Raw genomic sequence first — 22,431 nt, 5'->3', positions numbered from 1 at the left:
AATATTGAAATCATCCCACCCACACAAAGCAGCCTTTAAAGTGCTACACAGAGGAAATCGAATCTGATTGGAATTTCTAGACAGTTTGGCGCCACTCCCCAGGCGCATCAAATCTTCAAATTAAAAGGTCGGCATTTGAACAATACGACATGTAAAAGCTGGTACCAGGATGTTACTTTTTATGTGTACTTGTGCAGTGCATAAAAAATAACAATCACCGACACTTGGGTCATTCTATTGATTCCGAATCGAAAAGTGCAACATTTTTGTGTCCTTTTTACACCTGACCTGTATAATTTGACACAAAAATACCGACGAAATTGACTTCAAACGACTTTATTTGCTTGGCACATACATGTACATGTAATTTGCATTACTACTGGTACCTGTAAATCACTCTTGGAAATTAATGTGTTCTAAACTGTCAATACCACGTGTTCAATGTGACAGGGAGCCAGAGAAAGCCTGGACTTCAAACTTTTGCCATGACCCTGTTGCATCAAGGTATGTCGGTCTCCCTTGCTACGGTAAAATAGACGAACACCGCCTGTTCATGTACATACTCAGGCACAGTTCGCCTTTGATAATACTGCAGACAGACACGTTAGACTATACTGCAACAGCCAACAAGTACATTAACCCTAACCCCCTAGGCTGTATGTAAAATCGTATTGATATTGCAGGATTTGGGCCTATTCGGGTTATTTAACGTCATCCGTGTAGGTTGTTCTCTGCTGGCTTCTTTCATCTTGAAGTTTCTGACGAACGAAAATGAAATGACCCGACGATGGACTGCCTACATCTATAAAGCCCCCCCCCCATGCCAAGCATGCAAACGGTCACTGCAAACAGCATGTACCCATGTACATGTACATGCATAGTACAGGGACGGTCAGCCAACAGACTGTTTGCAATTAATTCAAAACACAATAATAAACACAATAACAAACACAAAACTAGATAAAATTTACGTAACAGCTGTTGCAAGAAGTATTTGGTTTCTTTCTGTGGCTTTTGCAAGCCTAAAAAAATAACTTTTTTAAAGAACACGTTACAAATTGGATTTGCTGGTGGAGTGGGTTTCAAATAACACCCTTTGTAAGGCTTATAATTCAATAATAATTAATTAATTTATAAAAATGCAAATTTCATACAGTTCTATTCACATGCAATGTACAATGATGATAAACACGGTCAAGCTGATGCTTATGAGGGTGCCTCATGCAGCTGCCAAAGGACCCACATCCACACACATCAGTGGACAGGAGACACTAAGAAGCAGTTACAGTTTAAGAGGTGGGAGGAAAACCCCACAGAAGACATTTCTGGGTAAGACCCATCGAATCAGGTACAGGGACTAAAACTCCAATCAACATTGCATCTCTGAAAGGCAAGGAAAGAACGACTTCCCTAAACCAGACTCCCTGCCTGTAGGCTCACGACAGTCGCCTTCCCACACAAAATAAAAATTTTTTTTTTAAAAAGCACTCCTTTTTCCCCTCCAAATGTGTAGGCCCGACCGGTATCTGTTCTATCCAAAAGATAATTCTACATCGTGTGAAAAATGGACCAAAAAAGACACAAACAGCACACAGGCCTGGCTCCAGCTGCTGTCAACTTCCAGACTGATAAAGCTATCTGAATGCCATGATAGTTGGAACCTAGCCAAAGCAACGTGCAGACAACATGCGTGTGATATGCTACACCATGGTTCCAAGCCAGCAGCTCATTATGTGACTAGGGGTGTCTAGACAATCATTTCACTCCCTGAGAAATAAATGCGATATTCTGCAATCAGGAGAGACTCTCACCATTAAGTAGGTCATGGGTTTTCTGAAATACTGCCGTGACGCAGTATAAATAGCTGCGACGATAGACATGAATGTGCTTTAACTGTGCACCAGTAGACTCTGTGTGTGATTAACTGAACCCCGGTAAGTATTGTGGCCAAGATAAATGGACAAAGAAATGATTTGCTGACCTGCTTCAGGGTTTGTAAATGACAAATTGCAAACACTTGGGTTTTTTTTTTTCCTTCCTACCCAACTTTGACTACGATATACGTACACATGTACATGTGTATTACAGAGAGTACTGCATGAACGTGGCCATGTGACTTTCTTCTAAAAATGATACCGGAATGTGCCATGGCTTTATGCTTCCAGAGCTGCATGTACTGGTGTACATGAGCAAGAATTCCTGTAGGTAAATCAAACAAACACTATTTGACCAAAACAAAGAACTCCACGGTGAGATCAAGCTGATATATGATCCACTCAATGTGAGTCGTATTAAATGAAATGAATTTTTCAATGAACGAAAACATTATCATTCAATGGAAGATTCATCAGAAGCAAAAACAGCATTTACATGTCCAGAATCAACATTTCTCAGGGATAAATGCAGGGCTGAGTCAATTCGAATAATTCACTGTTCGAATATTTGACCTTCAATTCAATCGAATAATATACTTTTTAAATCGCTGTAAAATTTCTGTCACTTTTTCATTTGAATCTGCTTGAAACAAGCTTCCAAAGTGCAATTTTTCTCATTTAAAACAAAAGAAAATTCTCCCTTCCTTTTCATGAATTATGCATTCAAACATTCAAATTTGGAAAATAATATCCAAATATTCGATCGAATATTCAGATATTTAGCACAGACCTAGAGACGAGTAAAAGTAAGCCTAAATGCCAAACTAAACAAAGGAAATGCCCGTACACCAATCAAGAATGCAGCAACATTGTAAACGCATTTATATAAAAACACTGGTACATTCTACGTAAAGGAGAAAATTGACAACCAAAGTGATTGACAAAGTAGTGAGACAACAGCACTGTACAAATATTACAATCCAAATAACTTTGTCCATTAAAAGTGACTTTTTTTAAAAGTCTTGAACTTCATGTTACTTTTTTCTCATCAACCTGTTCAAGGTAATCACAAACAAGATGGAAGCTCATTTTCCTGTTGGACTGGTTGGGGAAAAAAAATCCCATTAACTTTCCTCTGTGTTGCCATGGCTTCCTATCCTTAGGAGAAATAAAGGACACTGTATACAAGTACATGTACTCAAAAATCTCAGGGGAGTCTCCACACACACAGGCAGTGTTGTCAAAGGAATTTTGGTTTCCAAAACTTAAAGCTTAGACTGGAATTATAAGGGGAGTCTCATTTTAAAGAACACACATTTCAATAAACTGGTAGCTGTAAACCTAATTACAGGCCTACCGGGTACATGGACGTGTTTATATCAAGCCCCCCCCCCCAAAAAAAAAGACAGGGATGGTGCATTTTCCATGTAGATTCTGTATTTTACAGAAGAAAAAACTAGTGCAGTTCACAGTGACTCGCTGGGTTCATTCTGTGGTCATTCAGCCCAAGGCTACCGGTACATATAGAGCCTATCATATATGCATGCAAAGGAAAGTACGCACGAACAGTGCAGCGTTCCTGCTATCAGGCCTCATTGTGATGCATTTAACTAATCACATTCCATGCGACTCCCTCGGAGGCAAGGCATACATGCACACAGGTCCCGGGCTGGCTGCGCGCTCTGTCCTCCTCATGAAATGTGCCAACGTTTCTTTGAAGACGTACCGGTAAAGCCCTGCTGTAACGACGCTTGATTAAAAACAGGCCCAGCAGGGCCAAGCAAATTAGCCGACGTGTAGCTGGGACTCGTGGGAGGAGTACTCCTTTGTACACTGGCTTTTAAAGCATTTGCACAATAAATTTCACATTAATTTAGACAGCTCATTTACAATGGAATAGGTAGTGTGATGTGTTGGTACAAGCAGTTGTATGAAGCTTCCTAAGCCTGAGGGGGGGCTGCATAAAATGCCAAGCCTCCCCCCCCAAAAAAAATAAATAAAATGAATATAACTGGAAAAAAGTAATTGGAAATAGGTCTTTACATAATTGGCTAAGTAGGCCTACTGTGAAATTATTCTAGTGAATGCAAGCGGGTTCTCCAGGGACTTTCAACACGGGGCCCCACAAGGATCAGATGGAATGATTTATTCAAACAGCAAGATCATTACTTTTTCATGCAAATACATCAAATCTGAGAAGATTCTTGCTTCCTGCCACGGTCAGATGACAGGCATTTTGGCCATGTTTTACCCGCTGCATTACGCTTAGTATTTACCTCACAATGCCTGCCCGGCATACAGATATAAAGCACTCACTTCAAACAGAGAACCCCAGTTATGCCAGATTGCTCTTCTCCAAATCACAATTTCTAATTCAACACGGAGCACTACAATACATGGCACAGCTAAATACTGCAGAAACAAACAATGCACAGATGCCACGACTCACCCCCCACAAACCTAGTGACCTAGAATGACCCCTAAAAGAGTTCACTGACCAGCAGTAGGGGTAACTAAAATGGCTGGACGCTGCAAGAAAATAAGAGCCTGTCCTGTGTATAGGTCAGTGTCAGCCGCTGCTTACACACCCCTAGGGGATGTCCAACTCCAAATGATTTTCACGTTCTGATTTCAGCATCAGCTGGCCTGCAAAGAGGAAGCACATGCAGCCCCCCTAAAACCCAACAAAAAAAAAACCTGGCGTCAAGTTCACCCATAATGCAGGTCAAACACAGGCTGACCTTCAGCGTTCCCACGACCTTCCCAAGGGTCAAAAGGAATCCTTTCATTACTGGAGCACTCATGCCGTCATAAATTACGGCCAGGAGTTTGGCTGACGGATTGTTGCTTTCTGCTTAAATCCACTTCTTGTTTCTGTTTACTCTTCCTTTCTATTTTGCGGCACACAGATCTAGATTGAAGATGGAAAAATTCATTACTTGGTACCTCGTATCGTAATGTTCCTGAGAATTTTACAGTCACAGAGGACTTGTTATTGCAAGCATGGTGCCTGGGCTAGGAAAGGACTTTGGATCTTGTTACACTGGGCGTTCAAGCTAGGTATATAAATCTACTGAGACAAGTCCAACCTTCCTGAGTTTTCCTGTCATTTCCTCCCCTTCACCTTGATGGGGGGGCCCAGAAAGACTGGGACCAACTTGAATACATCAACCAACAGGCCTGCGTAAAGGTATATGCACTGGTTCCTTAATATAAATGGGAAACGTCCTGGCATATCTGCCTGCCTGTCTATAAGGCTTCATTTCCAACTGGATTTGTGACAAAAACCACCTTCTCCTCGAAGAGACTCTACATATATGTACTTCTGGAGACGGCAAGATTACAAGTGACGGTTGTTATTACCATCTAAAAAGCAACATCAAATATGATTGTACCAGTCTAAGTCCATGTAAAAACATCAGATTTCAGATACTTTGAAGGAGGACTTAAATTAAAAGGAAGTTTAAATGCTCTTGTCATTTACTTTACATGTACATGTTGCTAAACAGGAGACAACGGGACTTTTTAGCCAACAAACATCACTTAACAATCAGGAGACACCCCCGTTTTCAGTGAAACAGATTCCCAATTTGAGCAGGATTTTTTTCATCCAGCAGGCAGGTAGGGCGAATTGATAACACGCAGACACAGTGGCGCTTCATTACTGCAAAATGGTAACACAATCTCCGTCCTGTACAAAGGGACCAGCGCTGCTACACGCGCAAGGACGAGCGGGAGCATACGACAGTGACACATTTCTTCATTATCATCTCGTATGTGGACAGCCAGCCGGCCAGCCAGCCAGCACGCCAACCCAACTCCATTACAGGAGGCATCGGTTCACTGAGGTAACTGACTGAAAATAACCCTGATCTGGAAATTCATGGATGCTGGATCGAAGAGCCCAATCTTGGGGTGAGGATGGACGGTCCGTTGGTCGCTGGAGCCAGGATGGCAATATCTTCTTGGCCATCCACAGTTCAATGGCCTCTCCAGTGTGCGTGCTTAAACACTGGCTGAATACATTACTCTGACTGAGGGGATTCCTTGAGGTTTCCCCGATATTACTACAAAGGTTAGAGCAGACTGTCTCCATTTATACATCATATACAATCTGTCAGGAGGTCGAGTGGAAAACAATCAGCCTGATCAAACATCAATAGTGCTGGGCAGCAGGATTAAAAAAAAAAAAACCAGAAAAGTTCTTTGCAATAAAATTCATAAACCCTGCATGTGAATGCTCATGAGCAAGCTCACTTTATTGGGTACACGTCTCTAGTCTTAGCCTTTTGGCCACAACAGCCTACATATATGACATGTCACAACCCGAGAGAGGAATACTGCTGTATTACTAAACAAGGTCCTGAAAAGACATCAGCTTGAATTTAAATTCACTCATTAGCTCAAACAGAGGCAAGTGCTGTACCCGTACAAATGTTTAGAACCCCAAGATGTAGTTCCCACATTTACTGTGTAACTTTACTGGTACATACCCAGTGGCATGCTAAGGATCTCACACATGTGTGTACCAATTAATTTTGGCCTATCCTGCAAAAAGAACAGGGCATTCCAAATGCACTGCAAAACGGAAGGAAATTTTTCTACGCTTGGGACGTTCTTTCAATTCTAGGGGTCCATGTTTTTTTCCTCATATTTTTGTCAGTTGAAAAAAAAGTTTTGTAAAAAAGAAAATACATGTGGAAAACATTTATAAAGGTAACAAGGCAAGCAAATTAAGTGGTGCAGTGTTGAGAGAATGATTCAGCTGTTCTGAATTAACTTTTAATCTCATTAGTTTGAAATAAATCAAAACAAACTGATCTTTGGCACAAAATGAACAAAATTTACGCCCTGCATGGCTATCAATCCTAGTTTTCGATTCAAAGATAGGCCTACGTCAACTCAACTTCTGTGACCAAACTCTGCCCCATCAATTGTTCTGCCTTGTGCTGGCTGATTTATTCCCTGGCAATTCAATTAATCTCATGAACTCTCCTTCTGTAACCACAGACATGTCTGTTGTGCCTAAAACATGGACACCAAGCATTTAATACATTTTTGTAAATTCCATGTAATGTTGGAAATTACTGTCCACATTTTTTCTCCAAAATTGAAAATATTATCCTTTTTATAATTTTTTGGTTATTGGGCTGACATGGTCAACAGTACTAAACTGATTTTTTCCTCTGTGGGGTTAGGAGTCAGAAACAGGTTGGTCAGAAATGGGAACCACAAAGGGCATCCTAAACACAATTCTACCATCTCTGTTTATGGCATACAACGAGACCCATCTACTAGTACTGTTACTTTTCCTTCTTTTGAAAGCTTTGTTCTTACACTTCTAAGCAACATCTTTAAACTGACACAAATGATGTGCAATACATAAGTTGCCAACTACGGAGAGGTTTCCTAACAAGGTTCTTTTGTTCTCTTAAAATTCTTTTGTTCAGCATCTGCTCTTGTAAAGGTAAATACGTAGATGTTTGACAAATGTATAAGCACAAAACAAAGAAACTTGGAAGCACTGACCAAACAGCCGTAGGAACTTTCTAAAGGGTCGCCTATTCTTGTTCCTTAGTTGCAAGGAGATACACATGAAATCTCACCTACTAGTATTTTGTGGGGCCCAAAAACGTTATGGGGTCAGTGAAATGTTCCCACAACTCGGTCCACATTTGCCAAACAAACTAAATTGTCCTCTTAACCCTGGGAAGGCCAACAAGTACGAAATGGTGAGTGTTATTCCAGTAAATAAGGGAAAGTGTGGTCCAATCATTTCTAGAGTCTACACAGAAAAGGGACTCAGTGCCCAGGTCTTGGTACATTACATGTACATCCATGTAGCAAGTGTCTCCATTGACTGTGGCAAAAAACAAACACCCTGTTGCACTTCAACAACTGTGTGGCACCCTTTCAACTTACCTGCCACGATGACAACATTTGACAAGTGGACCCAACTTCGTACAGTCTTCACATGTATATGTACTTCAGTTAACCCAAATGTTGCCTCCTCATTCTAATTTCAAGTTCTCCTGCTTGTGAATGCAATCGGCAGAAAACAGTACTCATACTGTACCCGGTACATGTCATCTACCGTTAGTGTGTATCCAACCCGAGCAGGACCAAGAGAGGGCACCATTTTCCTAGTAACGGGAGGCTCCTTTGGAGAGAACTGCACTTCACTGGTTCAAAAGCAAAACTCCTTGTGTAACTTACAGTTGCGTGGCTACCAACAAAATGAACACACCCCACCAACATGGCTCATTTTAATCGACGTGGAGGATGCTTCTGCTCAAGGTACATGTATTATACAACACCTGAATAAATCCCAGTCATCTAATTGGTGGGTTGTTGATCATGTGTCATAGATTATTGTTATAATCAATGGCGGGACTGTTGGCCATTCACAATGATTAAACTGTTGTACTGCACGCAATCACAGTACACATACTGTACATGTGCATGTAGTTGCCACTCTCCACACACAGACAGAATGTTGCATGTCGTGCGTGCACATGGTTTATATTTTGACGACTCTAAACACAAAACACACAAATTTGGGGGAAATTTCAAAACCATGAAGCATCGGTAACAATTTACATGTATCTTCTGTAAGAGGAAGACATTTCTGAACTCATGAATAGGCCTAATGGTTATGCCTTCTAACAGAAACTAAACATGTTATCAAACAATTAAAGTGAACTGTGAGACACAAACGATTGTCTACATGAACCAAGATGGAACGTAAAAATATCTTGTCGCTTTTACTTAGGACTGACAAAGTAAAATAGCAACTTCACATAGTTTTCAAACAATTTATTCGGGTGTTGTACATGTATAAAAACTGAGCACTCACTCAAGGAAGTCTGAAAAGAAAACCTATGATGTTCAAACTGGACTTCCTCCAACTTCTTGTCAGCTACCGGCAGTTGGTCCGATGTAAAACATTAGTGGCAAATCTTCTTGTCTGTGATTACTGCTAGATACTCAGGACTATAAACTGTGTACAAAATACTGGTACACTATACACGCAAGTGACAAAATGAGAAATCAAAAGAAACTTATCATCTCGCCATCACAGGCATCTGTGTGCGGTGAGGCTTACTGCGTATATCACTCCCAGGCATGCAGTTGCAGATCGCTTGCACATGACAAAATGTCCAAAAGGCTGCAGACGTTTTACGGAACTATTCCAGATTTGAGATTTAAGTCTGGTATTACTTGGCTGAGTCTGAGTGGCACACACATGTATATGCTGGTAAAAAAGACTTTCCCCTTTTATCTATTGGTGCATACATGTACATGTAAGTCAAGAACGTGAGTACACGCATCCACTACTAATGGATCACAATACCCATCCATCTCTGCAAGCTAAGCAATACATTCCTACATGGCTGCAGGGTAAAAAACAATGGAATGAGGCACGTTTCAACTGGCAACCCATGCGTATCCATTGCAATATCACGGCCAGAGAAGCTAAGCCTATTACCACGGCTACGCTCTGTATCGGAGACCTTTCTACAGTGGGTCTCATTATATCAAGCCAAACGAAAACAATCCAAAAAGCTGGGACCCGTACCGGTATGTTTGCCGCAACCATCATTTCAAAAGTTTCCCAATGTACATGTAAGAAACCAATGTTCAGTTTGCACCAGCAAGACTCATCAAGATCAGTGTAGACAGACAATTTCTTAAGTGCTCAAAGGCGACCGGCTTGTGTCATAATCTTTCTGTTCAAACTTTAAGCTTTGATCCATTCTTCTACACGTACATTATCTGTAAATGTTTAATGCACACAGATGCTCTCTTCCATGTTTTTCTAATTGCACATGTACTTAATGCCCCTTGAATCAACCGCATGAAGTGCCGGTATGCACATACAGCTATCAAATTTCAGATCTTACCAACGGAAAATTTGTTCTAAAAACCTGCTGTGGAATTTATGGACATGTGTACATGTTATTTTAAGCAATCCACATCAATAAATGATTTCCAACATACCTGTTATTACAAATGGACAGGTAATCTGATCGTCGCTTTTACCATCAGCCTGGGCATCCAATCCAATATTCACACTTGCCTTCCTGTGTAAGATCAATAACAAATTGAACAACCAAATTACAAAAGTACTGACTTGCACAGTAATGTAAGCTCTCGGCCTTAAAATGCATTAGACAGATGGAGATCAGTAAAGGATAGCCTATCCAGAAACCCTGCACAACTTCTGCAATTTGTACATGCCAGTTGATCCAAAGTTTCCAGTTAACCCTCCAAATGTGTACGTGAGCCGTTATTTCCTTGAAGTGTTACCTAACAATTTAAAAGATCAACCGGAGAATGAATTTTGAACACTGCAGACACTCATTTGGTTCCTGTGCATTTTGACCGCACTCGGTTGTTACTTAGAGAATTATTTTTTTAAAAGGAAGTCTCCCACTTAAAATGGACTGCATGTTATCTGTCATCAAAATCCACAAACATCAGAATCTGTCCAAGAAAACAAGCAAACCAACCAAAGCATGATACGTGTACGTATGCAATGTTCCAGTATTTAAGGACTTTGCTTTGGTGCAGGTCTGTCAAGAAGTAAGGTTTGAATTGACAAGTGAGCAGCATTTAAAAAAAGAAAGACTTCCTCAAGTATGATTTTAAAGGCGACGTTTGGGTGGGGGCTGGAGGAGAGGGAGGTAAGTGAATGACGTTTAATATATGCCATGGCATTTCAAACAACAACTGGAAGTTCTGCTTAGAATTTTTTTCCATGACAGAGATATAATGCCACTAGGCTTGGATGGTCATGCATCTTTTATGTCAAGACAGTTGTGCTTAACTTTCGGGATATTCACTTAATACGGCGGTTCTCCTTGACATTGGGTATTTGCAGTGGTGATAAGTCAATGTTCACTAGGATGCCAACAAATACGAGCCAGTGTGAAGGTTGTTGTCAAATCCCCTAAACTGAAGAGGTATTATCATTTATCAGTCCATTTATATTCAAATAAATATCCTTCGTGTCATAGAATAATTACACAATCAAGATTGGATTTGCTAATTTTTGAGGCAAGAATGACGCCGTGTTCCAACACGGGAAACTTTTAAATGGAAATGAAAGGACAACTACTCGGGTTCTGACTGCGACAAAACACAGCCCTGTAAAACAGTGTTTGGGTCTTCAAATCAGACACTATTATCTATTCCAAAACTACAAACACAATGACTGCAGTTATAAGAACTTCAAAAGCGTTTGGCTGGTGGGTTGGCAGCTGCTGAAGTTTCATGTTACCAAGTCAAGCCGGACAATTACATCTTATCTCTCCACTATAAGGGGCAACCTAGACATGACACTGGATGACTTGTACCGTATTACTGGATTGAAGTATGACAACATGGTAATTAACCTCTATGTTAAAAGAGCTCTGCAAATATACCAGGCACATTTGCAGGAATACCACGCTATTGAAATTCAATACCCAGTTTGCCGGCGTTTCAGTATTTATGGATCATCAGTCTGTACTGTTCAGTATTGAAAAAATACCACCCCTATCCGGTAATACCAAAATACCGTCCAAGCCCGGATGTCACACAGGTAAACTTACTACAATACATCAAGGTCTGCCTAGCCCTTGCAAACTCAAGTAATCAATTACTTCAAGAATAATGTACAATGTACATGTACTGTAAATGTATACAGTATTATTAGCATGACCACCAGCTGGGTCCAAGAAGCCACCACTGTGGCGGCTTCACGCTCAAGTGCACGAACTTAAACAAGGCACGCGCCTGCAGTTAGGCACATCACAACACCCTACTGGTCAAGGTATTCAAAGCAAGCGTAGCCCCTGTCCATGAGCACGATTCCAGCGCAGTGACAGGTTCTGATTCTGTTAGCTGAATCAGTCTACAGTGCCACTGTCAAGGTCACATCCTCCATGGAAGCATATGACACAGCAAGCACTGTATGGATTATCAATAAGCAAAGACAGCATGAATTTCTTTCACTCATTAAGTACACAATGATGTTCCACAACCCTGACATTGTATGTTTTCTACCGATATGTATCATTATCAAGTACAGGCACTGCACATGTGCATTCATAAATCACTAAGTACGAGCACATAACTGCAAAGAATATCGGTACGTAAGCTGTACACTTACCCACAAGCATGCTCTCTATTGTGTCACCAGTTTCTTGGACACTGTGACATTAAATAATGTTCCGGAAATATTTATTCACATTTTGTCAGAGAACATATGTCTACCCTCCCGAGAACTAGTTTTAGAGATCAAACAATCTGGAACATACACATGTAGAGCTGAACCAACTCATGCACTCAGCTGTATCGGCGGTTTAATGATGTTTTTAATGTTGTGACATTAAAGAAAAAGTGCATGAAATGTATTTGCATTACACCCATGTCTGAGCATACCGTACAATCGGTATATGTACACTCCAAAGAACTAGTTTGAGACACTAAACAGTCTGAAACATACCAGTATCATTGAACCCACTGCAGTTTAAAGAATGGTGTGACATTAAAATGTGCTAGAAATGTTCGGTTGCAACTGTGTCAACATATGCCAGTACATGTACATGTCTGAGACTACAACGTTCCTAATAACCAGTTTTAGAAACTGAGACACAAGTACAGTATCGTTCGAAATTATCTGGACTCCTGCGTGAATCACGCGGGCCCCAAAATAACAATTTTTAGGAGCTAGGTTTTCACGCTGGGGGGGGCCGTGATTTTTGCGCTGTCCACGCGCGGCGCGCGTGGACATCCTTTTCTTTAAAACATCTCCACGGCGGCCGCCGTGTGATTTGCGCGCTATCCACGCGTGGCTTGCGTGGACATTACGGTATAGGACACGTACGGTATAGGACGCCTGCTCCAATTTCCTCAGCTAGCCCTACATGTACATCCCGTAAATACCAGTAACATGTAACCTACGTCAGTGCATGAAAAAATTATTTACAAGTGAGGGTATTTACGGCTTAATAATGTTCAGTTTCATGTTAAATTGTCACCATTTCATCCTTATAATAAAAGCACAATTTAGTTTGTTTACCGCTAATCATCACCGTTCACACACCACCGCTATTTAAAGTTAATCACATTACACAATGGCGATCTTGACACTCCACTAGAAGTACTGTAAGCCTACACATACGTTCATGAAAAATGGACTGACTTGATCATGTACATGTATGTAACATGTGCAGGTGAATTATGGATATCTATCTTTGGGATTCAGTTCAATTATCCCAAACTATCAATATTTTCTTGGAAGGATGATCAGATGAAGTACCACCTGTTTTGACTGGGCTATGTAAGGTCACTGAAGGTGCATATCTTACGATGTCAATACCGTCCGAATGGGCGTCAATACCATCCGAACGGGCGTCAACATCATCCGAACAGGCGGTAATTGGGCAAATGGTGTCATTAAATAGCATGAAATTTGAACGGTAAAATCCACTTATGTCTGTCAAATTCATATACTGAGCACGACTTGAACACGTACATGCCCTTAAATTACTGCAATACCAAGTTTGATTTGAGTTTGATTTTCTGTAGATCCATATATCTTTGACGACATGAATAATGTTTCATCATTTTCTTTCATACAATATATGAATTCTTTTCATTTCCTTAGATGATCATTGTTTCCGAATATTGTTGATTTCCAATGTGATTCTTCCATCAAGTTAGCTTCCACACGGCCACGATTGCAGACTATTTTATTTGACAGTTCCACGTGCAGATAGTGCGGTCTTGTTTTCCTTCAACTCTCACGGCTTACACGTATTCTCACGCGTGGACTTCCACCGTTGTTCACTCTGCATGCAGGATGGGTGAGCTTCAGTTCGTTTATGTGTAGTACGATGTCCGGGCTACCCTGAGTCTGAGAGCAGCTTGCTTTTTTGCCACATAATTTCAAGTTCAAGCTTTGAAAGGGACGACAATTTCTCAAGCAATACTGTGTTACTGTCACAGTAATTTTCATTGCAGAAAGAAAATTTGTCATTAAAACTATACAATAGAATTGAACAAGCTGAAGTAAATCATTCAAGAATTTTGGCAGAAGTGCATTAGGATATGAAGTGCAGGATTGTAAATGGGAAATGAAAGTGGTCAACCTACAATGTTATTTTTCCCAAATTGAAAAATTCATCTTCAGTTTTCACAATCGGGATTTTTTTCAGGAATATAAAAATTTGCCATTTGCTCAAATTTTTTTTTTGCAGTTTTTGGCAATGCAAAGATTTTCTTGATTTTACTTTTTTAATTTACGGCATGAGATCAATTCAACTTTTTTATCAAGCAAAGTTTGGTACTTTCTCACTAAAAATATTGTTCCTATTTTCATGTTCAGCTGAAGCGGCCTTAAATGTTTTCTTTCATGTTATTTGCATTAACATGACTAACATTGTAACCTACCACTGCCATTACAAATTTCCATTTCCCCCTTTCTGCCACGTTACATGAATTTTAAAAAATTCATATTTTCTTCTCATTTCATAATTGTAATTCCCAATTAACCAAAAAAAAATCAGAGTATCGTAATAAAGGTTTACTAATTCTTTGTGTTAGTTAAAGTCCCACTCAACCACCTGCTGAAAATTTGACATCTTCGTGGTTTTGGTAAGGATCGCAAACTAAGCAAAGGTGTCAAAGGACCAGGTGAGACTTAACCCAAACCCAACGAACACAAAAGTCCGAAACTACTCAAGCAGTGCACTCACTGAAAAAGCAAAAGAAAATCACATCTTAAAATTTGATGACCATATTTGTGGAAAGTACATGTATGTTTCAATGAATATTTCTTTCATGCTCAGAACAAGGCTTTAACAGTATTTCACAAATTCACATGACTGCTGTAAGGACTTTTTATTTTAGGACTGAACCGACAATCAGCAGTTTATTGAACATTCTAACACAAAACAAATGTGCTGGGAAAGCTCATTTGCATTACACCTGTGCCCCACATACATGAACATGTATGTGTAAGCTCATTCAACTCATGGAAATGACCTACATGTTAGTAACACAGAATTCTTCACCTCAAAATTCTCCCAACCCCAACAGAACAATAAATGGCATCAGTTACAGCAATAACATGAAATCAATTTCTACAGAAATATGGACTCTGTGCAAGAGAACACGAACAACCTTTCCCAGTCAAAGGGTGAGAAACTGAAGAGTACATGTATATGAAAGCCTTTGCTGCCTCTAGGCCAAACTAGGGTGTGTACTCATGCATGCAAAGAGCCTTTGGCTTCCAGACATTCTGACGAAAATGACTAGCGTGTATTCCACACACGCTTGTGCAAACCCTGTACATGCATATAGCTGTACACATGTGCAGTACATGTATGTTCACCTCACTCGTGGAGGTAGTGTACTTTTGCTCAGTGCTTGCTAAACCTCACAATCACCAGTGTAGACCAATGAAAGAAAGAGGTGCACTGAATGTAGGTTGTGATCCTTGCGAGGACTGAACCATAACCACACAATCACCAGCATGGACCACTGAAAGAAAGACGTGCACCGAACGCAGGTTGTGAACCTTGGAGGACTCAGCCATGTCCACACAAGGTTCAATACGCCCTTGCTGGAAAACTGTTTTAGAGGCATTCTGGGATTAGGGTCGCTTGTAAGGAAAGGAAGAGAAACAGTCTAGGAAACCAGTAAAACTCAAAAGGTGTTCAGAGGGTAAGAAATAAATTAAGAAATTAATTCTGTAAGAAAAAACCTTTTAACAGAATTTTCCAAGCTATACATGAAAACAAAGGAATGCCTACGCAAGGTGATGCAAACAGGTGCTTACATGTAGGGTTACCCTACAGGGGTACCCCTGTCTATCTTGTGATTTTGATGAGCAGAAGCAATTGTTCCTTCATATTGGAAGTACAAGTACTTAAAACTTCAGTAATTCTTCTTTACAGAGTATAACACTTTTACCAGTCATCAAACGCCATGATGTTCTTAGAAATGATACAATCTTTTTAGCGTCTGTGTAAGCTCCTAATGTTATCATCCAAGTGAGAACATTCGGCCTAACCATGCTGAACCCAACAAGGTTATGCAGGATTAGGGTTAATTAATATACATTTGAATATTGCAATGAACAACAGATTTAAGTTTTGACAAGACAAAGAAAGGTACGTGTAATGCACATGTGTACTGAATGTGTTGAATTGACATCCATTGAATGCTTGATGTAAAGAAATATTAACAACAATGACCAGTAGTCAGACCTACATGTGACCATTAATGCCAGTCACACCATTTTTTGTTCACTTATTTTTTTAAATTTTTCTTAAACCTTGATCTATTCTGACAATGACATAAACCCTCTGAAAGAAAAGTCCAATTTTCTTACTGAATAAGCACAAACAGAAATTCAAACATTGCCTGGCCTCGAGTCCAGTCACTGACAATTGCCACGTGATCAGATTGAGGTCAACAGCATTTTCTTGAGAATGCATCAAGCAGGACAGCTGGAGGTACATGTAATTGATCGGTAAAAAAACAAAAATGCTTTACACATGGTTTCAGTCGGTTTGTGAAAGAAATTAACCAAGTTGTACCAGGACATGCAAAAAAGATCCTGAAGTCTACATACAGAGAGATGAATGGCAGGTTAAATCACCTGCTGTGTGCTGAACTTCAACTTGGCAGCCGTAAACGGCCTGCTATTGCAAAAAATACATGTACCACACAATGGTCGTGCCCCCCCCCCCACAAAATATGATTACGGGGAAGAGATGTACCAAAAATACTTGCATAAACTGATTCTAGCGGGTCATTTTTTTCGAGCATTTGACTGTATGAGTATGTCAAAGTTGGCTGCTGTATCTTGCCTTAACAATTTTTGGCCAAAATACTAAATGTCCGCAAGTGCAGAGGTACATGTATGCAGGTTTTGGGTGAGGGGGATTTATTTTTCAACAACTTTCCAATTTCTTTCATCCGTGAAGAATCCTCCCCCTTCCCCACCAAAAAGGTTGTGTACTGGTACCATTTCTAAAATGCTGGCATTTTCATTTTTAAAAAAATGACAACATGTATCCAAGTGGGACATTTTGATCCCCCTTCCTTCTGAATACATCACTGACTCAAGGGGTACAAAACAGGAGATACTATGCATGGAAAGGGTGAATATTGCTCTTTGGCATTAAGCTGTACTGAACATTGTCCTTGGCTCCCAATATTTTGTGCACAAAACCTACCGAACACTATGCAGTAGCTGCTTGTAATTCCCCAACGTCAACTTGATAAAACAGTCAGGTTATTTATGTTGGAGAGTAACGATTGGCTATTATTTCCCCCAAGGATTAGAAGGGAAAGCCACAAGGTGCTGAAGAGTTAACTGTAATTGACTAGCTGAGAAACTGGGTATATTGGTCTACACTCGTTCAAAGTCTTCTTCTGCCGAGAGTACTCAAAGGACACTGGTTTTATGACTCCCCGTGATTGGGTGAGGAAGAACACCGCACGCGCACCGCCATGGCATGGCACTAACAATAGTCTAAAGAGGGCGCTGCTGATACACAAGCCACCGAGATTTGCCCTAGCATGCATCAAAGATCGATCCTGAGCAGTAGCTTCACGACTTTTAGGATAAATAAAAAACAAATAATCAACAGGTACATTTTTAGAAACCTTAAACGTGAATGCAACGGCTAAACATCACAAAAACAGTGAACCGTGGTATCACAGGAGGCTACACTTCAGTTAGCCAAGAGAGGGCGCTATTCAACATGGCAACAAAAACGTTCGGCAGTAAATTTCGCTATACCGAACGTCCACTGTACCGAACATTTAGCGTGGACCCCGGCGTGTTCGTTATAGCGGCGTTCCACTGTACTGATATAAAAATGTTCAAAGTCACCTGGACTGAATCCATGATATGGCATCTTTAGAAACTTCTGTTCTTGCTGACATTTTTGGGGGGAGGGATTTTCACTGTGAATATATGTGTAATACAAAGTCACAGCATCAACAGAAATTATACACCACCTGATAAATCCCCTTCATTTGATTGGTGAGTCACTGATCACATGATTTATTCAGTATTATAAATTGTGGACAATCATGTTCTACTCTATTTGGCTTCACTTCAAGGTACCCCGTTCAGTCCTCAATCTTCCAATTTCAATAGGAGTTTACAAACACCCTCGGGGGTTACGGCTAGCTAGAACATTCAATTTGTCACCTCATGAAATGATTCTTAAACATCCGCTCATAAGTATCCTTCATTTTGTATTACACCCCACTTATCAGGTCGGTCGGTAAAAAAAAATCTAAATTATTGCAAAAACCATCCAAAATATCATCTTCTTGAGCCAAGGGGCCAGACCGGTCAGACCTTCCCTTTCCACCTCCGGTATACGTATGACCCCTGCTTCAAACTGACCAGTAGTGACAGGTGCTTCCTGGGGGGAGATTTCCTTAGGAAATTGAGTGTAATCCACACAATTTGGGCTTTTTTGTGTGTAAATGGATTGGTGATACAGGAAATTCATAATATGCTGAACTGGTCGATCCATGTCTTTCCTAATGTCAGAGTGGACTTCAGAGACTAAGCACACAAAGACGCATTTAGCAAACTACAGAGATCACTGCAGGGTGGCATCAAGTTATCATACGTCTCTCTCTTGTTTTTCTGCTTCAGTTACACTGATCGAAGCATGTATTTTACTGTAATTTTCAACTGGCCTATAATCTATTGACAGTATCATCCTGAATTCGCTAGTAACATGTACATGTATGTCTACTTACATGTACACTGGACATCTTCAGATAAATCCAATGTGCCAACCTTAAGGAGTTGGTTATTCTGGAGAGAGCGATGCGTCTGTATAAAATTCCTAAGATTCTGTGTATCAAAGATTTTGTTTTTCAGTTCTACTTTTCCCCCATTTGGATTCATCCTTAGGCTTACAAAACCAGACTTTGAAACTTGTTCTCCCACACACAAACACTAGCCGGAGGTCCACTAAGGCTTGCTTGTCTCCTACCATGTTTAAAACACTCCCCACCAAGCTTTAAAATCTGGCCAATTTCAATATTTTGGGTGCTCATAAATACTGTGGAATATTTTATCTTGTATATTATCTTAAAAAAAAAACTACAAAATGTTTGAAACTGTGTCCAATTTTTACAAGGAAAGAAGATTTAACATGCCCCGAAATGTACCAGACCTGTGCTAGGCTTCTCCTTTACTATTTAGTTCATACCGGTAAGTCCGTATCAAATTTAAAATTTAAAACTTGGAGAATGAGCAGCTCAGTGGCGCATGTTCAGCATACATACATGTGAAATCATTTAGAAACCTCACATGCTCAGGCCCGTTGCCTGACAAGAGATGGGGGGGTCATCAAACCAAAAAGTGGAACTTTTGGCACTTAGAAACACATTTTTATACAAAGGCCTATCAAAATGGGCTTTGTAATACAACAACCAACGGTTGCATGTAAGACTTGAACACTGTAGTTTTCAATATTGAATAAATTTAACAAAAAATACATTGATTTCAAACCCTTTGAAATGCCTGAAATGTGGATATTTGCCAGAACTTCCTGACGGTACATAATGACTGGAGATTGACTCATTAATACGCAGAATCATGGTCACCTTGACCTTGAGAATCAACATATAAGTGGCTTGTATGCTGAATATTACGGCCTATTTAAAATATTCAGTACAAAAAAGACCACCACCAAGCGGAACTCAGAAGTGAGGGAGGGGGGGTCGTTCGAACCCCCCAGCTTACGGGCCTGATGCTGCATCATACTACTATCCACACAGAAACTCTCAAGCTACAAATTACCCAGTTCTAGGGAAGTCACACCGTCGTAAGGTACATCAACGGACCATATTCAACACTTATTCCCCAATGATTCACTATAGATATGTAAAAGTACATGTACTGTACCAGGTACATGTAATTTCCACCAAAGGGCATCTTTCTACACTATAATTCTTCATAATGGACCTCTATCGTGGGGTGGCCATCTTGTTTTCTATCATTTAAAGCAATCTAAGCCTGCATCCGAATCCGTTGTCTAGAGCTAGGTCTAGGTCTTCACTCCATTGAAAGTGCGTGGAGACGCACAGACAATAGATCTAGCCGTAGCTCTAGAAGCCCGTTTTGGACACGGCCTAAGCAAACAAACAGACGCTGGAAGGAAAAATAGTCTGTTCCCTCTGATCAATATGGGAGTTGTATTTAGTATTGCTAATGGGTCTACAGGGAACAAGACAACCATGGCAACATTACAGTAAAGGTCTACAGTTACTATGTTTGATTATTTCTTCAAGTACTAAATCAGTCTGCTTTTTGGGCCCTTTGTTTTAACTTAAAGTCTTAATTTTATGAATTTATTGTTATATATCCCTATGCACAAACATGTTCTTGTCCCAGCCAATCAAACCAATGCTTTATTTACACAGTTGGGTGCATAAACAGGTTTTGCCACTAAACATGTCAGCCAATCAAAGTGACTGGTCAAGGCTTTTGACTAGTTAGTAATGGTCAGCTGGCTATCACACTGGGCAGACTCCCCCTTGCCACAACGGGTCAACAAAGATGCAAACTATGTGCTTGATTGCTGGATCCGCTCACATGTATCGCCAATCACAGACAGATGGAGTTTTTACCCGGTACATGCCTCATTATACCGGTACATTTACATCCAGCACAAGATGGTTTTTATTTGATTAACCTTACTCAAGTCTTGTCAAGTGGACATCCCATCCTAGCTTCACCTCTCCCTGCTGAATAGGGTCCCCGGATATCTTCCCCATGTCTGCAGTATAAACGTACATGTATACACAGTACAGCTGTATTCGCTTTGCATATTCCTGGAGCAGACCTGGTTCAATGACCAGCATCGCATCACAACGGTATTTATAGATTGGGAGATGGAACAGAAAGCCAGATGCATGTGGAGACTGGATCAGCCTGCATCTATAAGGGCATCGCGTGTGCTGGCTGTGTGGCGGCCCAAATGATTTACAGTCACACAATTCTCGCCCTCCTGCAAAGATGACTGCTTTACAGAGAAAACCAAGTTCTTGTTTATCAATTTGACAGCGAGAAGGCCAGGCACGAGGCAGCAGATTGTTCACTTTAAGGCTGCTTCTTCTCTTAGGCCCGGTGCAACTGAATAACGCCCCATTTTTTTCCCCCTCGCTGCTGGCCTCTTCAAAGGATTTTCCCCGTGAAAACTTAGGCAGTAGGTGAAAATAAGGAGCCCACAGATTGCCAAGACTTGGAACACTTAACTGATTTCCTTGATGGCACATACATGTAGCAGTGAAGTCCAGCCAGCAGGGTGATCCACTATCAACAGTTTCCCACATTTTTCTGTTACGTCCTTTTCCTTCCAATACTACAAAAATATCCCCATGATCCGAAGCGGATCCTTAAATTTGTCATCCTCCCCAAACCAGCTCACCAGTGTCAACGATGGGTACATACTTGAAACCACTTATTAATGGTTAATTTTCTACAGCTTTTCCCCCATGCCAGTTAATTTCCAGAAATGACTGCATACAATGTTTATTCTCCCAAAATAGCAACCTGTGCTTTACTTTAAAGATATGTGTTTGAGCTGCATAAACGCTTACCACAAATGTAACATGTTAAGAATTACCACATTCATTATCACTATGTGGCCTGCCACGTCAACTGCCCACAAGCTTCAGCAATGGTACATGGAAAACTAGGGTATGAAGCATTGAAATTGTAACCATAAATTTGCATGATCTGCTTTATGTTATTGAAGTTCAATAGACCGATTGCGCCCGGTAAGTCACATGACCTATAGTGGGTATTAAATATCAACAAACACGGCATCCCCCGAGGAAAGTGTTTCACAAGTATCATTTACCAAAAATAAAGCCATCAGTAGGCACTGTACTCAGACTAATGATGTGCTGGGTACTATACCGAAAAACGGCTTTACATTTGGTAAACGATACTTAAAACACACTTTTGCTATGAGGTTTGTTGATGTCTAATACCCAGTACAGATCACGCGACTTCGCTGGCACAGGCGCTTTACTGGACATGAACTTCATGTCATCACAGGGGAAGGTGCTACACAGTTAAATTGCTCCCAATTCTTCCATTACTGTTCTTGCAGAGCAGCAAGATCGATCATACCTGTACTTACAAAAGTCTTTAATGAGGGTAACTATCCAGCTAAAGCAGATCGTTTGGGGCCCTCGCAATTAAGAAGACTAGGAAGAAATGTTCGGTTTTAGAGGTGGGAGGAAAATCTGGGATAAGTTTATTCTAGGGAAAACCTTAAGAAACATCATCATGCTGACCTATGTGGGATTCGAACCCCGGGCACAGAGGTGGAAGGCGAGGAAAGAGCCACTATGCCAACCTGACTTCATGCAGAACATATTCGTGTATGTAATTTCACCACACTAAGATGTAAAGAAAAACCTTGCTTATCACTTTCAAAAAACCTGGAGTTGGTCCACAGAATTTAAAACTGCCGGTACATGTAATCAAAGCTATTTCATTCTCTCT

The 22,431-nt window shown here is 40.6% G+C and overlaps 1 protein-coding gene across 5 annotated transcripts in view; it reads right to left on the bottom strand.

The window, feature by feature from the left end:
* The window catches only part of LOC110974595 (ecdysone-induced protein 75B, isoforms C/D-like), a 155,789-nt gene that overhangs the window by 92,771 nt on the left and 40,587 nt on the right, over nt 1-22,431 (bottom strand). For all 5 annotated transcript variants that reach the window (XM_087140319.1, XM_022226359.2, XM_022226356.2 and 2 more), the window contains one exon: nt 9,876-9,958. The gene's annotated coding sequence lies outside the window, so the exon portion shown is untranslated. The remainder of the gene's footprint in view (nt 1-9,875; nt 9,959-22,431) is intronic.

Source organism: Acanthaster planci, linkage group LG08 (assembly GCF_054643075.1).
Source record: "Acanthaster planci isolate LZ-2023a linkage group LG08, COTS_SCS, whole genome shotgun sequence".
NCBI classification, from domain to species: Eukaryota; Metazoa; Echinodermata; class Asteroidea; order Valvatida; family Acanthasteridae; genus Acanthaster; species Acanthaster planci.
Note: the sequence above shows the minus strand (reverse complement) of the source record. Positions and strands in the feature narration are given on the sequence as shown.